The 25291-nt window shown below is 34.5% G+C and overlaps 2 long non-coding RNA genes across 5 annotated transcripts in view; one reads left to right on the forward strand and one right to left on the reverse strand.

Moving 5' to 3' along the window:
* Positions 1-8818: 8818 nt before the first annotated feature.
* Positions 8819-24150, reverse strand: LOC113956830. Of its 4 annotated transcripts, XR_003530966.1 has the most exons (5): positions 24115-24150; positions 22370-22418; positions 13017-13216; positions 11099-12190; positions 9123-9134 (listed from the first exon to the last, which is right to left on the reverse strand). It is a non-coding gene; the product is annotated as an uncharacterized LOC113956830 (long non-coding RNA). The 4 variants fall into 4 exon arrangements; XR_003530963.1 differs by having other exon boundaries at positions 8819-12190; XR_003530965.1 differs by having other exon boundaries at positions 8819-12190; positions 22370-22403; positions 24115-24145.
* LOC113956832 overlaps positions 18847-25291 on the forward strand; it is a 45531-nt gene continuing 39086 nt past the window's right edge. Inside the window, exon 1 of the long non-coding RNA XR_003530968.1 lies at positions 18847-18936. This is a non-coding gene — a long non-coding RNA (uncharacterized LOC113956832). The remainder of the gene's footprint in view (positions 18937-25291) is intronic.

The following is a 25291-nucleotide window of genomic DNA, read 5'->3' on the forward strand; positions in this document are numbered from 1 at the left end:
GGGATGTATAAACTGGATTTCTTTCCAAGGAAACTAAACTACAGGCTCCAGATGGGCTTCAAATGCACTTCAAATACTGGTGGAAATGTGAGCGTTCAGCCCAAAAACCAGTCCTGCAGGCAACATTGAACAATTTTGTTTATTGTCCAGCAAAGTAAAATCTGGTTAAAAGTGAAAATCTTCATACTTCATGCAGTTAATATGTCGAAGTTTCAGAACTAAGTGTTTTGATCTACTAATTAACTGCCATATTATTTGCTTCTGTAGACATCTCTTGCACACAAAAACCATCTTATTCTTTTTTTTTTGATTTAAAGGATGAAAAACACTCTGCTACACACCTTTTTGCTATTTATAACATTTACTATCTTTTTCTTGGAAAAGACACATTAAATCTAATTTCCTGGGGTATAATAATTATTCACACATAAAATGTCTTTTCCTAAAGGAATTATACACAGCTTTTTTTTTGTGTAAAGTTATTCCATAATTTCTTGATTTCATTTATAGGTCCCAAAATATTCATGGCAAAATAACTCTAAAGGGTTGTTGAAGAATTCCTGGTAGTATGCTTCTGGAATATATTATTTGCTGAAAAGTAGTGCAAAACTACTGGAGGGAGGGAGAACCAGGCCATTAATCTCCCAGTAAACCCAAAATATTTGCTTTAAATTTAATAAACTGATATAAGAGTAAATTCTATTGCTGTATCCTGTAGCTAGCTACTTAAATCTCCTAATTCTGGAAAGCTGTGCTACCTTTTGAGCCTTTGGTTCATTCCTAGCCAGGAGCATTGAGAAAAGAGTCTTTTCTTTGACAGAAGTGGTAGAATGCTAGCTAGCTCTTGGACACCACAGAACTGTAAATCCTTTCTAACCATATCATCTCAGTGTGACAGAATAGCTAATACTTCTGATGTCATAGATTAGCTGTAGGCCACCAGCAATCCAAAAGTTCTCTTATTTCTCATCTGAAACTTTAACATGCTTTTTCCAGCATTACTTGAAAGTATTTAAAATTTTTTATTTCAAATACGAAAAGTTTACCATTTAAAAAAAAAATAAATCTGTCAATACTCATTGTGATGATAATTATCAAAACCTGAATACATGAAAAAAATTGACTTTTTGAACAAGACCATCAATGATACAATCAAAAATAAAATATGACATAGAGACATGAAGGCAAAGGATGTACAGAATAGTTGCTAAAGTCTACATTAGTTGAAAAACAAGATTTGTCAAGAAAAGCTGTACACCTGATGATTCATCTGTCTGCATCTCAATGAATTTGTGTATCACAGAATTTCTGCGAGAAAACTTGGTTCATTCTTTCACCATATTCTTGAAATAACTGTTCATCACAGAGTGTACTACCGTTTTTGGCAAAGAAAATAAACTTTTCTTTGGGCTCAAAGTGCTAGATCAGCTTTGAGGAATTAGGAACCAGAACAGAAATCCAGCTCTCGTGGATGTTTACTTATCCGTTTCCCCCTTCAAAACCCATCTACCTTTAGGGGGCCAGTTTAGGATACAAATGTAAGAATTGGCTTTATATATTTACTTCAAACAATGTATTTTAAACCCCACCTTTCCTTGTATAAAAGTCAATCACCTAATAGTCAAAACATGTGAAGAAGAAATTAGCTACTGTATCTAGTTTGAACTAGCAACTGCTAGAATAAGTTATGGATCGGGTAAACTGGTATTATAATTCTCCAATTAAGTGCTTGATTATATCAAACCTTTGTAAACCTCTCCTGGATTTTAAAAATTGCTGATGTTTAGTATATTTTTGGTACTATGGAAACTAAAGTAGTTGATTACTACAGATAATCCACCATAGTTATTTTTATCACAAAAAATAATCAGTCCTGGGCCAGAATTATAATGAATTTCCTGTAAGTAAATGATTTACCCTACTAAAATACAACTGTTATTTGTTAGTTGCACTAATTTTCTGAATTTTTTAAAGTTAGTACTCATCTATGAACTTTCTTAATTTTCCTAGAAATATATCACACTTTCATGATAAAAACTGAACTGAGATTTAAACAATCTTTAATTCACTTTCACATGAGAAGCTATTTCAGAGAATTCGGGTAGGAAATGAAAATCCCCGGTGGTGTCACAAAGGAGACAGCCAACTCCTTATTTAGGTTAAAAAAAAAAATCATCATATAACTTTTCAAGGCAAGACTACCATCTTGTGGCCTTTGTGTACAATGACTAGCTGAAGGCAGAGATTTTACATAAAGATATTCACAGGAAGAAATAACACTCTCTTCTACTTCTATTTGTTGCTAACAGTGTAAGTCTTTGTGCAGGCAAAGCTTATATATCTTTCAATGGAAGTTGTTTTGAATCAAACAAAGACTTATTTGACTTTATGTATGACTGGCATGACAGATGCAGAATAATATTCAAAAGCACAACACAAATGCTTTGTATAAATCAGTGCTGATAAAGATGTGCCCTGTTAAAGGAGAATTACAAACCAATACAACTGTGCTACAGTCTCTGTTTGACACACATGAGGTAACTGTACTCTGCTTTTTTTTCCTATCAAATAAAAATCAGGGCAAATACTCAGCTGGCTGTCCTTGTGAATGCTGAAATTTTTTTGGGATGGACTGCTATGGCTATCTAAAGTGGCTGATTTAGGGTGTTTACAACTTGTTTTTACTGGATTTATGTGCATTTAATGTGGTATTAGAATATAACTTTCATTTAAAGTGAAACTTCTGTCTGTGGTATTTCATCTGTATTGTACTTGAGAGACCTGCCTTCTTACTACAAATGAGATCAAAATTTAGTGTTATTTAATGAAAACTGGGGAAAAAAACTGTCTTGATCACACATAAAAAAATGCTTAGATTTATCCTTTACAGGGTAACTACTACTTTATTAGATAACATTCACTACAATCTTATATGCATACAGTTGATACATTTTACCATGTTATGTGTCTGAAAACTAATATTTGCAGGGCTTACTTCTAATTAATAGCTTATTATAAGATATGCACATTTTTTAATCTTACAAGACTGGGTATTGTTCTGCTATCACAGCATATACTGTTTTCTGAGTTGAATGTCCTTTCAAGAGAGGAAGTTCAAGCTTTTGTTCACCTCAACTCTGCTACCAAGTACAGGCACCTGGGCCATCCAAGGGCAGATTGTTCCAGCAACAGCTGAGGGAAAAGAAACCTTTGTGGCCCTTGGGCTTCTCACTGTCTTTTGTCATGTGGTCAATAGGAGATCCAGTTGGTCCTTTGTGTTCCATTGGTTATGGATGTCACCTGAGCATCTTTTCTGGCTTCTTGTGACTTTAGTGTGAAGCTATGGGAAGAGTTTGGCTATCCTCTCGAGGATGCTCAAACACAGTTGAAGAGAGCAGGGCGTGGCTCCACTGGCCTTTCTTCTCCAGGGAGACTCAAGTCACTTGTGCAGACTTCCCTTTCATATTCTATGTTCTTTCTGCCTGATCACCTGGGCCTCTTAGGTGTTTACTGTAGCTTGCTAAGGTCCTTGTCGGTGTGGTGAGTACTAAACTGGACCACTCCTGCTGTGGTCTGACAAGTGTTGGAATTGTCTTTACCCATACTGCTGGCTTGAGTCTGATTACCAGTGTGGAGAGAGTGGTGAGCAATGGAACCAGTGTGGAATATGTGCCTGAGAACAAGATGCTTTGAAAAAAGCATCCAATAGCAATTGGAGACTGTATCAAAGTCTTATTAAACTCCAGATAATGAACTTCTGCTGCTTTCATCACACTGAATGACTCATTTCATAGTAGAAAATTATCAGGCTGACCAGGGAAGGTATATTAACAGTTTTTTTAACATTTACTTTACAGTACACAACAAAACCAGAGCTGGTATAAAACTCTTGTACTTGATACAGATTCTAATAGGAACAAAAACTGTTCAACTTTTGGCTGCTGTTTACACTTTTCTTCTTGCTTTTCTACACGGAACCAAAGAAATATGGGAGAACTTCCTGAAAAATATTAATCACCAGTTTGCTGTCTGTCTTATTTATGAAGAGAATTGTAATCTTTAGTATGACTCTGTATCTTTTTTTTTTCCCGAAGATTTTACTGCTGCTCAGTGCTTGACATGACTGGTTCAAAAAACATCTGTGGACAGCCTACCATATACTTCAGTCTTTCACTATGATTTAAAAATGTAAGGTAATATATAGTACCAGAAACAAACAAATAATCCAACACTATTTTTTTCTAAGGCTTAAAAAGTACTTTATATATAACACAAGGGTAGGAAATGTATGCTTATCCGTGTCGCTGGAATATAAATGTTAATGAAATATGTAATTACAGTGTTAATAATCATTAATTCTCAGAGGTAAATGATTATTTGTGGTAACACATTGTCACATTAAAAATTAACAAAACAAATTAGTTATAATTGCTGGAAAACTGACATTACTTGTTCATAATACAGCAGAATCTGAGACTTCATATAGTTACCTCACTAGAACTAGAGAAAAAATTGTTTCTCTAAGTAAAATATGATGTCTATAAATCAAATAAATTGTTAACTACATTCCGTAGTTTCATTCTAGCCGAAAAATATTCTTGATCATCACGAGTATGTGTTTTGATAGCTTTCAAGACAAATCATAATTGTAATTTTTTTTTAAAATAGGTTAAGCTAAAAATAAATAAAAAACCCACAACAAAGCCAACAAAATAACCCGCAGAAAAGAAATCATTAATTTTCTTCATAGATTTTTCATTAAATGCTTTCCTGTGTGTTTTCTCTGTAGCTTTTTTTCAGTAACTATTTTTCTCCACTGAAATGTAGAGCTGCCCTAGTCCCACATGATTTTATGTTAAATTCAGTAGTATCTATTTAACTGAATTTCCTCTACAGAGACATAGAAAACATCTTGGGTTATTGGAAATGCATGACTGTATGTGCTTTTTATAGAAATATACCATTTCCAAGCATTTAGCTATGTAAAGTGGATTTCGGCTTCTCTGGAGTACTTCTCATTTACCCCAGGGACTGTATCTTGCAGGAATAGTACTGAGTAATACATCAAAAATATCTTTTTATATCTGTGCCAAACAGATCTTATTAAAATAAATCATTTACGTGTTCTCATCACTCTTCTGGGAGCATGAACCCCCAACTGGACTAAAAAAAATAGCTTGAAAAGTCATTTAATACATCTAGGTATCCAGAAAAACATCTAAATTAACATCCTCTAAAGTTGCAGTTGTTGGAAGACACACTTGGTTAATTCGATTATTGGATGGAGTATTTTTCATGTACCCTTCCTAAATCCGAGAAGTAAAGGTTACACACTTAAACACGCATAACAATTTTTGGAAGTGTTCATCTGACTAAAACATTATCCTGTCCAATAAAAATGCTTTATATCACAAAGTCATAGAGTCAGATTGGAAGGGACCTCTGCTGAAAATAGGGTCAACTAGATCTAGTTGTGCAGGACTGTGTCTAGTTGGGTCCTGAGTATCTCTGAGGATGGAGATTCTGCAGCTTCAAAGGACAACCAATTACAGTGTTTCATCACAGTCACCGTTAAAAGGCTTTTTCTTATGTTTAAATAGAATTTTTCATATTTCAATTTGTACCCATTGTCTCCATCATCATTGCAGAAATAGAAATATTTTCTTCCATACAGATGTTTTTGGTTGGTTTTAAGGATGATAACTGTTGCAACCTACCTAATTTAGAGTGGATCACACGTTAATGAATGAACCCTGTGTCTTTTCTGATTGACAGGACACATAGACATTTATACACTAGGTTGTTAAAATGGCACAAAGTAGTTATCATGCATTAATTTTTTCATTTCACCTTCACTCAGACTGGCTTTATCTTTGGTTTGTGTTCAGTAAAAATAAACCTGTCATGTCCACAATATTTAAATCTTTTTAAACCATCTGTTCTTCTCTGACAAAGACAGTAAGTCTATTGCAAATGTGTTATATATTGTGGTACTTCCTCTGTTGTTCCTCCTATCTTTTCTTGTGCCTTCTAAAATTATTTCTTCCTTCTCATAACCTCCTGAAAATCCTTGTGCATAGAAAATATCATTGGTACACAAAAATAATAATTTTACATTTCTAGATACTTAAAGACTAGTGAAATTAAACGCATTAACAGCAAGCCACAGAATCTTCTTAAAGGAAAATTTATTGATTTTTTTTTTCTTACAGAAGTCTTTTGATAGGTCCTCGTTATTTTTCCTACAGCTGGTCTAAGAACATGTAAAGAGATTATCAATGTCCAGTAAGTAAAGTAATTCACTGACTGTTCACAACCTGACATTATTGAAAAATATAATTTCTGAGTCATATTTCAAAGTTAGTTAACTTATAACAGACTCACATTTCCAAATTAACTATCACTCATTATTGTGTCTAAACTGGTCACAAATTGCCTTACAACCAGCACATCTTGTCTTTTAATGACCATTCTAATAAACTTTTCAGCTCTTCTGACTGTCAGCATACTAATCCATTGAATAGGACTAAGTTTTATTGCATTGATGAAGTCTTCAGAGCTAAAATGTCATATATGAAGTTCCAGAAATACCATCAGAACTAGTAAGCCAATGATAACATTGACCTGATCAAAAGGGTGGAATTATTTTGTTTACTGTGATTAAAGCCAATATTAAAGCCAACTCTAGACTTTTCTGGTCTACTAAATTTTTTAATTTCTTGGTGTTCACTTAATTTGATGAGTTTAAAACACATCTATCCCATAAAATAGCGTTTAAGTAGCACAGTGCATTTAGAAGGAAAAAACAGAACTTTGTTTTGGGGGTTAAAATTCTTTGTTCTGTTTATTATCATTGAAGCAAGTACTGTAGACTGTACAATCACCATATGATGGAATTTTATCTATAGGGATGATGTAAAGTTTTGTTATCTCACAATAATTGTACTAGTCTTTTGCATCCCTGCTCAAGCTGTCCTTCCTATTAATTTCTGTCCAAAAAGGTTGCTTCATCAGATGACTTCTTTCTCCAGACCTGATCATTTCACAGCTGCATTTGATTGATTTTCCTTTCCTATTCCAGGATTAAAACTTTCTAGAACTGTTTGCAAATAGTAGAGATGGGAAACTAGTGGTAGAAGGGTTGAATTAACAGGTGGGCTGAAGTATTTCTGTTGCTGCCTGGCGATCAGGATGCTTTGTGGTAAGATGCATTCCTTTTTCATATCTCAAATTCATACACCAGTTCATCATTAGTATACCCCTGTTTCCTAGTTAAAGCTGGATGAGTGGATGTAAATTTTACTTCTCTTGTGTATCTTTCTGAACTGTAGATGTCACTCTAGGGCTGACCAATTGTTGTATGCTTCTTTCTTATCAAAGTAAATTATCAAGCGGAGGAGGAAAGTGCTCAAGATTTTACTTGTTTACTCCTGAAATATTTATATATTTGTATGTTAATGTGAACATACAGAAACTGCAGTAAAACTCTTGGACTGAATTATGAATTATTGAACCCAGAAAAAAACATCAGTTTTTCAGTATCTTATCTGACTGAATATCTTAAGTATTTTTCAGGAAAGACAGTTCTGATGAATGCTAATTTTATTGCATTCAGGAGACTTCTAAAAGCCAGATGGATGGTTTAAAAATTTTATTTTGTTTTAGTCCCTAACAAAAACAATAATCTTGACTCTATACGCATTTAGATAGGTACTTTAAAATGACTACCATGTGAGGTGTCTAAAGTTGAAAGCCATTTGGTAATCTGTTAGGCTGGCTGGATGTCAGCCTTTGCATTCACTTATGCTCAGATTCAGCAGTGTGTTGACATTAAATTTAAAAATTAGAGGTCCTAAGAAAGTCAATTGCATTTGATAAATTCAGAATCTTGTTGTGGACAAAACTGGGATCCAACTGATGTGGGGAACCAGCAACGTACTGTTAGTAAATTAAAATGGTAACAGTCTAATGAAAATACAGACAGAATTCTTATTAGTCCAGTTAAAATAACACTAACACATGACAAAATATTACAGACAGGCAGGTCCTGACTCCGGAGTTGTTAGGGTGGTATAGAGCCTTGTGCTTCCCTCTAGTGGCATCAGATTTTAATTTACTGAACTATAGACCAAATGTGCAAAAAGCTATTCATGACGGCAATAGCGGGCGTTGTCCTCGTGGCTGCATCGTAATTTAGACAGTAACTTCTGTAGCAATCTGCTTCACTGCTTGAAGGAGGAACTGACTCCAGAGGGGATTTCAAAGTCTTAAAGGACTGCTTCTCCAAACCGTCCTGGAGAAGCACCTTTCTCAGCTCACTGCACAACAGGTCACGGCCCTGAGGGCACTGCCAGCCTTCCCTGTGCCTGCCCAGCCCCCGGGCTCTCCTCACCCTGCCCACAGCTCAGGGCCCCACGACAGCTCCCTGGGGCTGTGAGCCCCCTCCCAGGTGACCCTGAAGCAGCAGGGCCAGACTCCAGCTCCCCACAGCCCTGCTCTGACCAACCATGGGCTCTGCTGAGGCAAAACCACCTGCTGGCCTAAGTCTTGGCCCACCCGCAGCCTGTCCCTGTCCCCAGGGAGGTACCTGATGCAAGGGCTGGGACCTGGTGCCCCTGGCTGCCCTGCTTCTGCTTGGGGATGGGACAGACCCTGGCTGCCAGGCCATGCCATCACCCACCCAGGAGAGGCCCCGGCGAGCTGCTGGACCCAAGAGGGATCAAAAAAGGGCCTATATTCTAAGGTCCAAGATAAGATGAGGCCTGAGTCATGGACAGCAGTGGAATCATGCCCTGGGACAGGCCAAACAGGGATAGAAGGTCTTGGTAGTGCCCTCAAGAGCCTGACTAAACTACCCTGGAAACAGCAGCTATTTAAATACGATGTTAAAACCTGGGTGTTGAGGATACTAATGATGTTTCTTTCAGGTGTGACTATACCGTGTCTTAAATTATTAAAATTGCCATCGATGAACTTTAGGATGCATTTGCTTTTATTCTGTTCCTCTAAAATTTTGTCTAGGAGTGAATAATGTTCAGCAGTATAAATCCCTGCAGAAGATCTGTGGTTTTATGGGCACAACGTTCCCCACTCTACACTATTCACTTTCTCATTCCCATACCTAAAATTGCTTTCTGAAATCTGCTAAGAGCTTCAGGTGCACTGTTAAATGGATTTCAAGGCATTTGAGAAGATAAGAATTCATAAGAAGTTTTGAACTCTAAAAAAGGTAAAACAAAATTTGAAACCTCTACTTAAACTGGAAGAAATGAGAGCTTTGACAGGCAGGTGACATAATCTTTTCTTAAATAAATTTTTGGACAAATAGGGTCATGAAAAGATGCAAAATATTAGAAAAACATTTTTTTTTTTTTTTAGAATTCTATATACTAATACATTGGAATACTTAATGAAATCACCCTAGTGATGGATTAATATGGTAGAATTGAAGTTTCTAACTTTTGTGTAGCCAAGTGGATGACTTTTCTAGAAAGAAAATATGCTTTTGGAAAATAACTGATGTGAAATATACATATGTGGAAAATGAGTGAAGATACTCTCCCACTTGAGTACACAAGTACAGTCAAAAAAACATTTAGGGACATTATTTATCTGAGACAATTAGAACTGATTTCTAATGAGGCAGGTAAAATAGCGGCCTGAAGGAGAGCTGTCATATTACTTTTTCTGGTCTCAGTGCCCTGAATATTACTTGTTCAATTGCCGTATGAATTCAACAACTTTCTCTTTTGCCTCTAAATCAGAAGACGTGGTAGATATGATTTCATTTCTTTAACAATACTTCTGAAAGAAAATCAGTGTATTTAATTATTTACTTCATATCATTTGCACAGTGGCAGACTTTTTTTTTTTTCCTCCCACACTGGTCATTCTCCTTATAGCCAGCATCAACTCATTTCGCTCAGTGCCTCTGTCGAATATAATCAGATTTTTAAACAATCATTTGAATCCTTAAGAAATGGTTCTACAACTCCATATGCTGAATCATTGTCCTTAATTTTTTTCCAGTATATCTTCAAAACTTCTGTACTTTTTGAAAGTGGTTGCTTTCACATTCAGCTTTTCAAATAGGAAAACTGAGGGGAAAGCTGCTGCAAACCAGAAAACTGTCTTTCTCAGCATAAAGTCTGTGAAACTCTAGAATAGAATAGAAACTCTTTATTCAATCCGTATTTGCTCCTTCTTGGTCAGGACCCATAAGGAATTGTTGAGGGCCCTCGGTTTGACTGCCTGTGCTCCAGACCATCTGTGATCCAGCCCAGCTCTGGGACTTTGGGCCTGCTGCTGGAGGGGCCTGCTGCCATGAGAAACAGGTGCCTGGCTCAAATAAATCTTACTCTATTCTCAGATGATCATACTGTATACTTTCTCTGGATGTTCTAATTTTTCTGACCTTTGACTTTTTTAGGCCAAGAAGACAAATCATAAAATGAACTCTATGGTTTTGTTTCAATGTGAAATCTTTACTAGAATGTAAATGTTTCATGAAAAAAAAATCCTACTTAATTTTTTAAACTTTTAAAAGTCATAGTCTGTGTTTAATTGCTTTTCAATGTAACTTTAAATATATCTCCATCAGAGACTTTTCCTCAGTTTGTCATATCAATGTGTTAGGTAAAATATTTACATATAAATTTTTTGCAATGTTGCAGCTTTTTGCTGTGTCCAGTGAAATTCTGCATTAATATGATTCTTTCTGAGTGCAGGCATTTGTACATGTACATTATATTAACTACTCATTGTGGTGACTCTTGAACTGATATGACAATGTAAACCATGAGAAGTCTTTACATAATTTTATTAAGTGTAGAGACACCTTTTCTGAATGTAAAGAAATCAGAATGGCATTTAAAAGCAGTGATGTTCATGGCATATATGCATCAGTCTTGCATATATTATCTACAAGTACAGTAAGATGCTTAGTTTGCCTTAAGGACAGAAACAAAATGTCTGAAAAATCTCAAAATAACACAGTTGTATTGAAATCAAAAGGTTATAATACTTTGTCATATTCACACTAGAACTGTTGAATGTTTTAAGTACCTAATTGGCTGCCAACACTTATTGCTTCAAGAACGATTTAAAAATAAGGACTATTTAGTTTTGTGGCCTAAAAAGGTTCTATAGTTTTTACGTTAAGCACTGGGTGATAAAATATCAGTGTTGTTCTACTACTGAATGATGATATTTAATTTTGGGGATGGAGGTTCCCACAGTTCTCTGGATTTAATTGCAAATTTTGATGTTTCTTTTTCCTCACCCCTTACAACTTTAATTGAAATAAAAATAGGATTTTACAAAAGTGCAGAATCCAGCTTTGTTTAGGGCAGGATTGTCTTAGCTTAGTGATATCAGCTCCAAGAGGTATGTTTGCCTGCCCCCGTAATATGGGTCTTGAATGTAACAAGCTTTATGACAGGACACTTATAGAGCAGAAAGTTTCCTACCATGAGGTCATCATGAATATCAAGAAATACTAAAATAAAACAGAAGTTGTTGATCAGGTTGGAGGGGTTTTTTTGAGAACTTTGGAGAACTTGACTAGGTTTTTCTATTACAAGAGTCATGTAAGGATCATGAAAGGTAACTGTCATAAAGTAAACTATAACTTTTGAAGCAAACGGTACTAAGGATACTAGAAAGTAACATTATTTGGGGTAAAGATTTGATGCAAGCTTTTTCCCTTGGATTGACATTTAAGTCACTTAAGCAGTGCTGTGTTGTTTATTTTTAAACAAAGTTGAAGATTTATTACTGTGAGTAAACAAATGAAGGAGTAGCATGCACAAAAGTCAATAATTTAGGAGATACAGTGTTAAGACCACAGCAAGTAGAATTAACCTGTGATATTGTATCTGCAGTAAACAAACTGCAGCAATCAATAATGACATTAATCAGCTTCAGATAAGTAAACAAATAGATTTGTGTCAGATTTCAGGTCAAAACCCGGTCAAAGGATTTCTCATCCAGCGGATGAACAAATGTGTTGGTGTTCAATCAAATCCAGACTGAGCAATTGATGAGATTAATCCATGTGCACTTAAAAGATGGGTAGAGAGTTCTTCAGCATGGAAACATGCACCTCATATCTAAGTTGATTTTACTAGAGTACAGGACTAAGTATGGATGTTGTGTTCTGCACTGGTAAGGTCCATGGCTATGGAAGCCTCTGTGGTTTCAAAGGAGAAAACAGTATAGTGTGTCGGACATGTTTCACCCTTCCCTCTTCTCCATTCATTTCACTGTACACAGGAACAGAGACAGCGAAGAGAAAGCCCAGGACATTGGTTGTGAATGTGACTGTGAAGATGTACAGATCAGTGGGGAAGATAAGGTGACTCACACTTAATAACTTTGAAACGGTATTCTGTAGTACTTGGGACTATAGTTGCCCTGCCAGCCTGTTGAAACCACCATGGCTATTCCAAGATACATTTTTCAATAAGAATATTTTTGTTTCCTGCCCCTCTTCATTCTATTCCTGTAGTATTAGTGAGAACATAACTGGAGAATACTACTGCAAGCAACTGAAAATGGCTATCGGCCTTTCAGCTTTGTATTTGTACTGTGAAATAAGTCAAGCTTTCTTTAGATGCCACATAATTAATATCAGTGGGTTGTTTTTTCATACGGGCATTTCTTTACTTCTCCTAACTAAAGGTTAGAAAGTGTTTCTGCTTTTATCCCTGCTATTCTGCAAAAGCCACAATCCAAAAGCAGAGATTTAAGGCCCTCCATCCTCGAATTGACAAATATACAGTAATCCTATTTCAATATTATCATTGAGTCTTACATAATTTTCAGTCTGGGAAGAAAAGTATGGCTAGGAGTTTTAGCTTTGTCTTTGCTTCTCACCGTCTCGCTCTATTTTTAATTTGCAATAAATTAAAATAATTTTCCCCAAGTTGAGTCTGTTTTGCTCATGACAGTAAGTGTGTCAAACACACATGTCAAAGCAAGAATATAAGAACAAGGTAAGCATGTGTGATACATACCAGAGTATGCATCCTTGTGTTTAGTAGCCCTCAATGAACAAATCCTTGGAGGAAAAATCAAATTACTTTTTCAATCCTTACAAGCATTTGTTGCCTTCAGTCCCCTTTGGCTGTTTTCCAGATTACTTATCCATCATCTGAAGACTTTTGTTTGTAACTGCCATCCATTAGTTTCGTCTGATATCACCTAATTCTTTTTTCTGTAAGAGACAGTGAAAAATGAATTTCTACTTTTTTTCACTGTCCCTCATGACCATGAAGACCTCTTTCATATCTCCTTTAGTCATCTGTTCCTCCATTTCCACTGTTCAGTGCACAGAAACCATTTCAAGTCCCTCTTGTAATCCTTTCTCTGTACATCTTCAGAAATTCCTTTGAATCCTTTTTCAGATGGAGGGGATCAGTACCCATAACTGCACACTGTAATCAGGATACTACTGAACCATGGATTCCTAGTGTGTCACAAATCCCCTTTTTTCCCTTTTTCTTTCTCAACTTTCTAGCTTTAAATTGCTTATATTTGATAGCTTTTGAGTAATGAGTAAACATTTTATATCTATCTATTATAGTTCCAGGTTTTCATCTGAGCTGTCAATCATATGTAACATTTTCCAATGTACAGCATTTTGCATTTGTTTACAATTAATTTAATCTGCAAGTATTAGAACTTTTGAAATTCTTCTCTTGATCTTGATTTAGTAGCTTAGCATCAATAACAAAACTTGTCACTTTATTATTCACCCCTTTTGGCATTATATTGCATTGTATGGGTTTCCTCAGAGATCCTTCTGATGAGATGCTACTGTTATCTCCCTCCACTGAAAAAATGTCCTGTCCCATTTTTTCAATGTTTTGATTAATTATTCATCCATTCTGCACCATGACACTGCCTACATAGGTCTTTATGGCATAAAAGTACTGTGAGCAAGTACATTTTCACAGTCTGCAGAATAGAGTAAGACATGTTACAACTCTTGTCTAAGCTGGGCTAAGAAATTGTGCTCTCCAAAACCTAACACAGTTTCTGTTTTAAAGAACAGAAATCTGTTTTGACTTCATGCTATTCAGCTGATGCACTGATTATGGTCTGTTAACTAGTTGAAGTGCCCTGTGTTTTCAGATGTGTAGTAAAATATTTTCTGTAGCACTATAAGTAAGATCTGTTAATCCATTGTTTCTGAAAAACCAGAAAGAATTATCTTTTTTTCCTTATTCTAAGATTTAAACTGGTAATCTGACTGTTTCTAGAAGGAAGGGTGTATTAAAATGAAGAATTTTCTAGACTGTGTGTGTAGTTGTGTAGCAGTAAAGTTAACAGGAAAATAGAACAGGAAGAAGATAACATTCTTTCTCAACAGTAGCTAATGTGTGTGACAGGAGGCTAATGTTTCAGTCAATTTTTGGCATGAGATCATTTTTAAATAGATTACCAAGCATAGTTACTGAGGGACAGTAATGTCTCAGTTGCCATGCAACTATGTACATTGCAGGAGAAAAGAACAGATGTTCGTCCTCTTATGCAAAAAATATAGTTAATGAAGAACATGTTTCATGAGAAAAATGTTGAAACATATGTCATTACTAATGAAGGCATAAATGACTATACCATGGCCTTTTTTTGTCACTTGTATTTAAGTTAAAATGTTAAACAAAACATAACACAGTTATGTGTTACAATATGTAATTGTACAGTACAGTATGTGTTACAATACCTAAAAGGTTATCCAGTTCATGAAACAGAAAAGCAACAAAAATATAAACTTTCCATTCAGAAAGTGTACTCCTATATTGTTGATATTTCATATTATGAGATATTACAGAAGTTGAAGTTTGCTATGGACCTGTAAGAATACGAAATTGGTGAGTTGAACCTGGCTGGTCAATGCCTTGTGTTCATCCAGAAATAAATTGTCAGACTAAAAAAGTCTGTAAAGCAATGTATCACTGTGCCATTGCCAGCAGTTTTCATGTGTGATGGCATCTTTTTCTGGTTTGTACTTCAATATGAACTTCATTTTGTGGGCCCCAAACAATTGAAGATATTTAATATTTGATTTTTAGTAGGAATATGCTATGCTAGAATGTAATTTCCTAATTTTAGGTCCAGGAAAGTTTACCAGGATCAATCTCTTCAAGTGAGTTAATACCTTAACAGACACCATTTTGCAATGCAAAGGTGTGGCAGATGAGTTTCTTTTGCTAGTTTTGGAGTCACATGCAATATACTTTAGGTATACTGCAATATATTCAAAAAATAAAAAGCTCTGCGAAGGATGAGCATTTCACAGATAGACTCTGTTGTGAAGCAGAGAGAAGATGAATTCAGGACTGGGTTTTTTTCTTTGTCTTTTTTAAAAAGACATCAACCTTTTAACACCACATTCAAAGCCTACTATTCATCTCACCTAAAATTTTGACAACTATTCTAAAATTTAATAATGAGTTATTGAAATGCCTAAATCTTCCTTTAGGTGAGAAGAAATGGTAACTTCAGACAGAGAATTTTTCTACTTATCCTGAACATCAAATGTCTCTGAGAAATAGTTTTCTTGGCTGCAAAAGGGCTTTTTACATAGCTAGTTTCAAATGGATTCCTAAACTTCGGATAGTTGGAACAGGTAAAATCTATTTTGAGTTTTGCTATTTTCACAGTTCTAACTGTTGTTTATGTAGATATGTGTTAGAAACCATGTGGGACAGCTCAAAATTTTGTTTGAAGATAGATAAATAAAAGCACAGTTCACATGTCCAGGGAACAGAATATGACTCTTACTTGAGAATTGCTTATATTTCATCCAACTGCCTCTTTGGAAAAAATGTATTATTTCTTTTTTTGCAGAAAAAAAGTACAAAGAAATATGAAGATATGAATGTTTATGATCTGAAAGATTTTCTTAGGGTCTGGCTATGGTTAAAGTACATATGTCTTAAATCACTTTTTTTACTTGCCATTCTTTCTGTGAGATTTATGTGAATCTTTTGTTATGCGTGCTTCACTGGTTGCACCTTTGGCAGAGCCATGTGTCAGTAGGGAGGAATGTATAATTAAAAAAAGTGCTCTTAAATGTTTTTCATACATGAAAGTTGAATATGGCTGAAAAAGTTGGTCTTTTCTTGGACCCTTGGTAACTAGTCTTTTTTTTCTGTAATGGTATATCTGAGATTTTTCTTCCACAGTTTAGATAAATAAATAGTTTAGCCTTACCAAAGTATTATTAATAAAATTAGCTTCACAGTATATCTTTCAAATGTGTTTGGGGTTCTTGTTTGTTTAGAAAGACATTAGTTTTAACATCTTCCTTTTTTTAAGGAAGTGACGTGACATTTTGTACAACAATTTTAATATCAGTCATTATTCTTAGAGATTATATGAAAGAATGAAATGTCAGGGTTTTTATTTAAAGAGTTAATAATTTGAAAAGTATAAATCTTACAGACATTTATGATCTAGAACTGTTTTAGAATCTGGTTGTTAAATCTTCAATCTGTAACTTTATTTTCAAGGTTGATTGCCTTTCATATACCACACATATTTTTGCCAGTACACTTTATTTTTAATCCTCGAACTTTATTTTCCTTCCAGAGGAAAATATTTAAGGTGTGTTAAAAGTTAATTGAACTAGGGGATTTTTAGGATATAGGATTTATGAAAACATCGAATTTTTTTCCCTACATTTTCTTGTGTTGCTGGCTTTTATATATCTCAGGGATAGCATCACTCTCTTTGACTTCTAGTCAGTGAAAGACCCTTGCAGTTTCTCAGCATCCACTGAAAAAGTCAGAATATATCTGGATATGTTTAATTACTTTATATAAACACAAGGCTTTAATTAAGTTAAAAGCTAAAATAAAAGCACTTTTAAAAACATCTGATTTTCTTTTCTTTTAAAAAATAAAGATTATGTTTAAAGCAGAACGCAGGTTATGCTTAAAGCAGTATTTTTTTCTTTGTTAACTGTAGTTTAACATGAATATTTATTCATGTTAACAAAGAGATGTAAGAAGGTCCCTACAACAGAATTGCAGATAATAGAACATAATTATATGTTTATGTAGTTGATTATAATGTTGCTTCTATCAAGCTACACAGAACGGGAAAAAAAAGACTTGTTACATGCCATACCTGATGAACATGACTGTCTCACTGTATTTATTAGAGAGAAATGCAACTGTACTGAGTAACTTTGCATGTGTAAAAATTGTGTTGAAAAAACAGAATAATGTATTGTAACAACAAACTCCAAGGGAAAAAGAAAATCTTTCTCCTCTAAGTAGTAATCTGGAAATATTCCACAATGATTGGACATCTTGGTGAAAGATTTAATTGGCTTGGATTTTATATCTTTCACAAAATAGAGTGGAAATTGTAGCATGGCTTTGCATAATGTTTTAATGTATGTCAAATATGCTACAGAAATCATGCTTATATTTTTGTATGACATTCAGTATCAGATTTTGTCATCGCTGAAGGTAGGGCAGTCTGCTAGGAGTATACCAGAATAAGTATGTGATAGCTCTGGAAGAGTAGTCAATCTGAAATATCTTCTGAGTTCTTCTTTGTAATCACAAGACCACCTGGGTGCCCCTATCAAAGGCTGACAGGTATCCTTGATTCAACAAGTTTCATATATTTTATTCTGTCTATATCTTGAAACTAATTTGTTATGTGTGTGAAAACATAAGTGTGAGAGAATCAAGGAATGTAAATATTCAGTATTTAATTTAAGAGGAAACAGCTGCAGGGTCGATTACTTTCAGAGAAATGCCATCAGAAATGACTAAATATTTTTGAAATAAATCATCAAAAGTAATACATTAGTATTCATGTGGTTTCTGAACAAGTAAATATTAGCCAGTAGTGACTGAAGTAAACAAGTTGCATTACCCAACTAATTTTTGTAACAATATTAAAATTTTGTCATTAAAATCATGTCTCATGTTTATTCCTGGTGAAACAACTTAGTCTATTCATGCATCATACATAATTAATTTGAAAATGAAAAATATTTTTATACATTAATTGTATAAAGAAATTTTTAATAATACTGCAGAACTTTTCATGTTCTATTAGACATAGTAAAATATTAATACTATGCTAGATAGGGTTATAATCATGACTTTATTAAATAAATATGATATCTTATTAGAAATTGCTTTCATTTACCCTTGGGGTTGCAGTTTCTTATTTGTCTTTTATAATAAGAGGGCATGGCATAACAGATCATCTAAGAACTCTGTGTTGTTGCAGAACTGCCAAATAAAAAGTAATCTAAGGTACCAGCAATAAAAGAATAAGGATTTATTACCTTATTCCAACACTGTGATACTTTACGGCAGTATAATATGTAACATTTCCTTTCCACTTAAGAATATACCAATTAGTATACCCTTAATCCAGAGAAAACAAATTTAAAACTCTGACAGATTTCTAATGTTAATTTTCTTAGTAAAAAATGTTAGAGGGACAATTGTCTTATGCTTCCCATTTAACATTTTTCTTATGTTTTGGAATTTGAGAATTTGTGGTCGACATAAAGAAAGAATTAAACAAAAGAATCTGAGACTGACTTAATTAACATTTTTCTATTACAAAGCAACTTCCCTCGGTCAGATGAGGTAGAAGAAGGTTGATATCCATTCTCATAGTTTTCTGCATGACAGAAGTCAAGTTACATTTGTAGATAAGTCAAAATGATGACCCATTGAATGTCAATATCAACCCGATGACAGAACTTCCAGCAATGTCTTCATACAACTTTTCTGTGGTTCAGCTGTACTTGCCACTGTCAGTAACCTTTAATTATTCTTTATCTTACAGAACCATGTAGAAGTTCTACTTCAATACCAAGCCTCCCTCTGCCAACACATAGGAATCAATAACACTTGCCTCACAAAGTAAACTTTCAGAGGAAAGGAAACGGTAGAAAAAAAATGAAAAATCAGTGACCCTGAAGTCATATCATTACATCCTGGAATAGTACATTTTGCTGCTACATAAAAAACTATTTTTAATATTTTAATCCATGAAAAACAATAGCTATTAGAAATGCCTATAAATTAGTTAAAGATTAGTTAGACTATTAAAGGCTAGTTAGGCTGTCAGAATTCCTTTGAATTACAATTTATAAGAAGTGTGTGTCAGATATGGTTTGGCATCTGATTTGCCCATAGTATACCAGAAGGTAAAGCTGATCAGGGTGTGTAACTTTGAGACAAGTAATTTTTAATTTCCTAGTGCAAATGGAAAAATATCTTCTATTAAAATAGATTTTTCAGTCTTGTGCTATTAAGTTCAGTATTTGTGTCATGAAATGCATTCTTGGTTAAAATATGAAATAGGAAAATCATGTTTCTGAGGAAAGAAATGTCTTACTCATGGTATACTACATTTCTCTTTTCCACATGACTCTGCATTTGTAAACTGAATTTATGAACTTGCATCAATGTAGGCTGAATAGGTACTGATATTTACAGTACTCTAAAAATTCCACTTCAGCAGTTGAGTCATGAATCTTTCACATTTTGTATAAGTTAGTCATCAGTGTCTCAATTTCTTGATTGATGGTTCAATATTCTATTATATGTTATATTAAGCTTATAAATGTGATCTTAGATCACTGTGTACAGATCATAATATAAGTTCTTCAATTTTGATTACAGCAGGCAGAAAATGCTACATAAATCATTTCAAATCCTGTAAATCAAATTATATTTTCCCTTTTGAACTGTAAACAAAAATCCATCACCATAAAAACCTCAAGTCTTTTAGTTACACTGGTATAAACTGGACTATGTCCAATAACTATAGACTTTACATATAGCAGCATCAGCTTATAAATTTAGCACATCCTAGTTTTTAGAAGAAAGCAAAAAAAATATATATTTATACAGAGAAAGCAATACTTGGAGAAAAAAAAGTGTGGTTTCTTTGGGGTAGGACAGAGACGGTCTCAAATGTGGGACCTTGACTTGTTTTTTTGCATTTAGAGTAGGGGTCCACACTGACTATTCTCAATCAACTTCTTGTTATTCTTATCATTGTATGTGGTTTCCAAGAAAATTTGATGTATTACTTTCCCCAGGACTAAGGTCAGGACAACTACACATAGTTGCCCAGATTCTTCTTGATTTTCTTGAAGATGGGCATAATTCATTCTTCCCAGTCCTGAGGAAACTTTCCTTTTGAACAAGACTTCACAATGGTATCACCCAGCACTTTTAACCACGTCGGGTACAAAACAGTGGATCTCATGGGCTTGTAGGTGTTCAGCCTTGAGGCTGAGGCCTGGGAGCCTGAGGGGGGGTTTTACACTAAAGAGAGAGAGGAAGAACCTAGAAAGAACCTGTTCTATTTCTGTGGCCTTTGTCATAAAGTTATCTACCTGTAGGAACATATTTTTACAGTCTATCTTTGGCTTGGCAAAGTGATGATAGAGACCCTTCTTGCCAATCACCTCCACTGCCAAATTCAACTACAGTTAAGCTCTACCTTTGTTATTCCTTCTCTTCATGCTTGGGTGATGTTTCTATATTCTTGGAAGAGCCATCTTAGTTTGGGTACAGCTTTCGTAAGAACTTTCCATTTGTAAAAAACCCCAATAAATTTTATAATTACTTTAATAACTCTTCTATTACAAAATGTTGCAAACTGATGATTATTGTTGATGCAATGAATCAAAACCAAGGATCTCCTAACTGAGTCATCTGATCTTGGAGACTTTGCATGTATAATGAGATCTGTGCTTTGTTGATAAAAGATAGATGTGTAAAATCTATCATAAATATTTTGTTCACATGTGTTTCCCTTCATCATGTCACAAAGATTTTACAGTTTCAAGCGGATTTAAGCAACATACATAATTCACGAAATACATGAGCTGAATAGTTGGTATACAAGTAAGATTTAAAAATTGGTTACCAGTAAAGTTTGAGTGTATAAATAGAGATTGTATGTTTAGAATACCAGTATTTGGCTCGTTTCAGCAAATCTTGCACAGAGCAATGATTTCACCCTTGTTTCTGTCAGTGGACCTGATTCTACATTCATTAGTGGCATTTAATACCCTACTTTGTATGTAGCCTCTTGTGAAATTAAATCTGTGTAATTATTCAGTGTAAGTAAAGGTAATGAATTTGAGCCCAGTGGGATAGTCTCAAGAGACAACCTATAATTTGTTGACGTATTGACACTGTTATTGTTTGCTTACTTCCATCTGTTTCTCGGTTCAACAAAAACTCTCTTTATGAAGCTTTTACATGTTTCACTCTGCTAAATTCATGAAAATCAGATTCAAAACATGGCTGAATCAAACAATAGAAATGACAACAAATGATAAAAGAAGAATGAAGGCAGTGTTTCCACTACAGGCAGTTGATGGTTAGTAAATATCTACGGTATTTTCAACAGTAACCACAGAACTTGTGCTCATGACTTTAGATTCTCTACAGACTCAAAATGGAATCCGTTTTTTGCTGATACTCATATTTCTGGATGTGCTGGTTTTGCCTGGGGTACAGTTAATTTCCTTCATAGTAGCTAGTATGGGGCCATGTTTTGTATTTGTGCTGGAAATAGCATTGATAACACAAGATGTTTTCTTTATTGATGAGCAGTGATTACACAGCATCAAGGCCTTTTCTGCTCCTCATAATGCCATGACAGTAAGGAGGTTGAGGGTGCACAAGCTGTTGAGAGGGGCCACAGCCAGGACAGCTGACCTAAACTGACCAAATATACCATGCAACATCATGCTCTGCTTATAAATCCCAGGGAATAAAAAGGAAGAGGAGGACATTTGGAGTGATGGCATTTGTCTTCCCAAATCACTGTTATGTATGATGGAGCCCTGCTTTCCTAGGGATGACTGAACACCTACCTGACCATGGAAAGTGAATTCTTCGCTTTACTTTCCATGTGTACATGGCTTTCGCTTTACCTATTAATCTGTTTTTGTCTCAACCCATGAATGTTTTTATTTTTCTGATTTTCTCACCCATCCCATCAGGAAAGGTGAGTGATTGGCTGCGTGGTGCTTACTTACCAGCTGGGATTAAACCACAATACTGGTACTGTTCTCAACTAGTTATCATATAATGAAGTTTGAAACTGTCAGACAAGTTTATATTGGATATTCATAAGGATACCTTAAAACTGTGTATTGCAAGAATGAAACCCACTTCGCCTCTGTTCTTTTAAAAGACTACAAATAATTTAATGAAGGGTCAGAAAAGATACATTGTTCAACAGGAATACTTTAAAATTAAGTGGAAGAAATTCACACATTTTAGGTCATGAAATACCAAACTGATGTAACTTAAGCCCGGTCTGTACTTCTCTAAACAGAAGAACACACTCACCTCCACAGTTTGATATACATAGCCAGCAGTCTGTAATTAAATAAACTGCAAGTTCAGAAAAGGAAGACAATGTACATATTTATAATACATAAAGTTAACATGTATTATCAAGAACTGTAATACATGCTTTATTTCAACTGTTGAAGCCTGCAGGAGGATATGTGAGCTTGAAAAATACAGTTGGTGGTGGGAAGAATTGCAGTGTAGATTGTCACACTTGTTGCTTTTGTCTCAACCATTTTGATACTAGCCGTGATGAGTGTATTCTGAATTCCCCATATAGCATATAATCCTTCTGTATAATTGCTTTTCCTTTTGCAGGCTCATAACTTGTTTGGGTGTTAGGTGGGAGCAAGGGGGAAGAGATGGTAGAGGAGGAAGAAAACTGGTACTGATGGTATTCTTATCATTATCTGTATGCAACCTTTCCTGTACCGTTGGTAGTGCTCTACAGTTCAGCAAACCTACTCATTAAGATTGCATCTAAAAAACTGTATTGTGAAAACAGACTGAGGTCTGTGTATTGGTAATATAGAAACTGCATATTTAGTAAGACAATAATTATATAACTCACCAAGGTTGGTTGACAAGTATAATTTAATATAAATTTTTACGTATACTTTATAGTTATACTCTGAACTTTAAAAAACTATTTATTTAATATGGACTGTACCTCTTTTGTTTATAAAAATGCATATAAATTTTTAATTAAATATAAATGAAATACCTTTAAATAGTGCTTACTCTGCTTTTGTAATGTTTTTTATCAGTGAAATTTTTTTTCAACTCTATAAACATTATAAGAAATAGCAGAAGAGTATAAGATATGCATTTTATGAGATTTCTACAACACAAAATATCAGGAAGAAAAGCTATACACTTTTGAGCGAGGTTAGGTTAGGTCTGTCATTCAATTACGAGTTCAGAAAGCAGTGAACAAGAAAAGGTCAAAAAAATACCTCAGAAAAAAATAATTATTTGCTCTAAACGGTGCATTGGCTTTTGTAGTTACAGCTGTTTTAAGAATGTCACTTGTCCTTCTGCAAAAGATGCCTTTGGAGCCAGATAAACTTATTGCCACACTACCAGACCTCTGAAATCTCTTATTCTAGTTGTAAACTCATACATTTCATCCCTCCCTGGAGGTGTCTTCCCAGCACTTGATTTATCTCCCTCAGCTTTATTTCTGTCAGGAATCACAGCTGGAAGACCTGTTGGCCACAGCAAATTCGTCTACTGCTAGCACTGCAGTTAGATGGAGATAGTGTGAGGTCCTGGGGAAGAAGGTTTTCTCCCTGGTGACATTTAAGGTGGTGGGGACACAGTCCTGGGAAGAATTCCAGATAATGTACTTTTGCACAATGTAACAGGTGTGCTAAAACTTTCCATAATGTCACAGCCTTATTCCTGGATAATGTTCATACCTCTTTTCATACTTATTATAAATTGAAAAAATACTTTATAAAGATGCTTTATTGCCGCTCTGTCTCCAGCATGTGACTATTCGGAGAAAAAATACAGCAGTTCTCATTTTATAGAATGCAGCACTTCAAAACTAATTGTCTTCATTATTGCCAAGCAAGCCAAGAAAATATTTTAACTAAGGAAAATAAACTGTTATGCTACCTTCAAAATCCTGTGTTTAAATTTTTATTCCCTGTGAGATTTTTTATAATATGTTTTAATACATCTCCAAATTATGACATGCGAGATAATTTAATTTAAAATTCTAAATACTTACTCCTAGCTGTGATGCCCAAAAAGGGGTCCAGTATGATATCTGAAGTATATAAACCAAATTGATTACTAACATGCTGCAATTACGTGAAATTTATGCTTTCAAGACAATTTCACATGAAGGTAATGATATATTAGAGATAACTACAAAACAATAGCAATAATACATAAACAGTTATGCAACACTTCAGAAATAAAACAAGATGTGGGAGAACATCGATATAATACTTTTGCAATAGTTCTCAAGTGTGTTTCAGACAACACACTATATTCTACTCACTTCTGTTCATCTTTCCATGGGTTATGCAATATAAATTTAAGAAAGGATAAAAACATATTTATTGACCTTGACAGAAAGGATTTGATTTCTTATCTGGAGTCATTTTTTCAGTAGTCTTTACAGGATACATTTATGTTTCATTTTTTCCCCTGGGGGGAATAAAAACATTAAAGTTTACTTTCACGTATAATATTCCCTTCTTCTTTTGTTTCTAAAAGTTCATTTTCATACTGAAGTAGAGCTTCCAGTAGATAAGCACTGATTTTTTTGTATTTTTTCTAAGGAAAAATAACTGTCCACAAAATTGATTACTTTAAAAAATTCCTAATTTCTTACTGTTAAAATATTTTTTTCTTTTATTTGTAATTCTTTCCTCATTTGGGAGTGAAAGAGGGGTTATGAGGTAGATATTCTACTCAGGTTAGCTTTAACCGTCTTCTTGTACTGCTTGTTTGCTTTAAGAAATACCATTCAAGGTGTCATATATCCCTGTTGTTTTTGTCAGATAGAAATCTCTGTTTGAACAAAATTTCTGAGGCATATCACAGGAATCCCACTTCGAAGAGTGAGTCATGAGGACCTGAACTGAACTGTAAAAGGAAATAAGTATTACCTGGTGTTCCTAATGAACACTATGATCTGAAATAAATATGTTAATTTTGGATAGGTTAAAATACAGAGATTCTAAATAATATCTCTTTGAAAATAGGCTTAATAGAAGCAATACTTTCTGTAGAAGTCTTCTGGGAAACCTCTTACTTTGTTCTAATTATCATATGTAGTTACCTTAGTGGTTGTTCTGAAACTATATATTTCAAAATAATAAAAATAAAAGACCTCTGATTACACAGTGCATCAAAAGCAGTGCTTTAGATAGTATTTAATTTAGTAATATCCAGAT

This window comes from Corapipo altera, unplaced genomic scaffold (assembly GCF_003945725.1).
Source record: "Corapipo altera isolate COAL_440 unplaced genomic scaffold, ASM394572v1 73, whole genome shotgun sequence".
NCBI classification, from domain to species: domain Eukaryota; kingdom Metazoa; phylum Chordata; class Aves; order Passeriformes; family Pipridae; genus Corapipo; species Corapipo altera.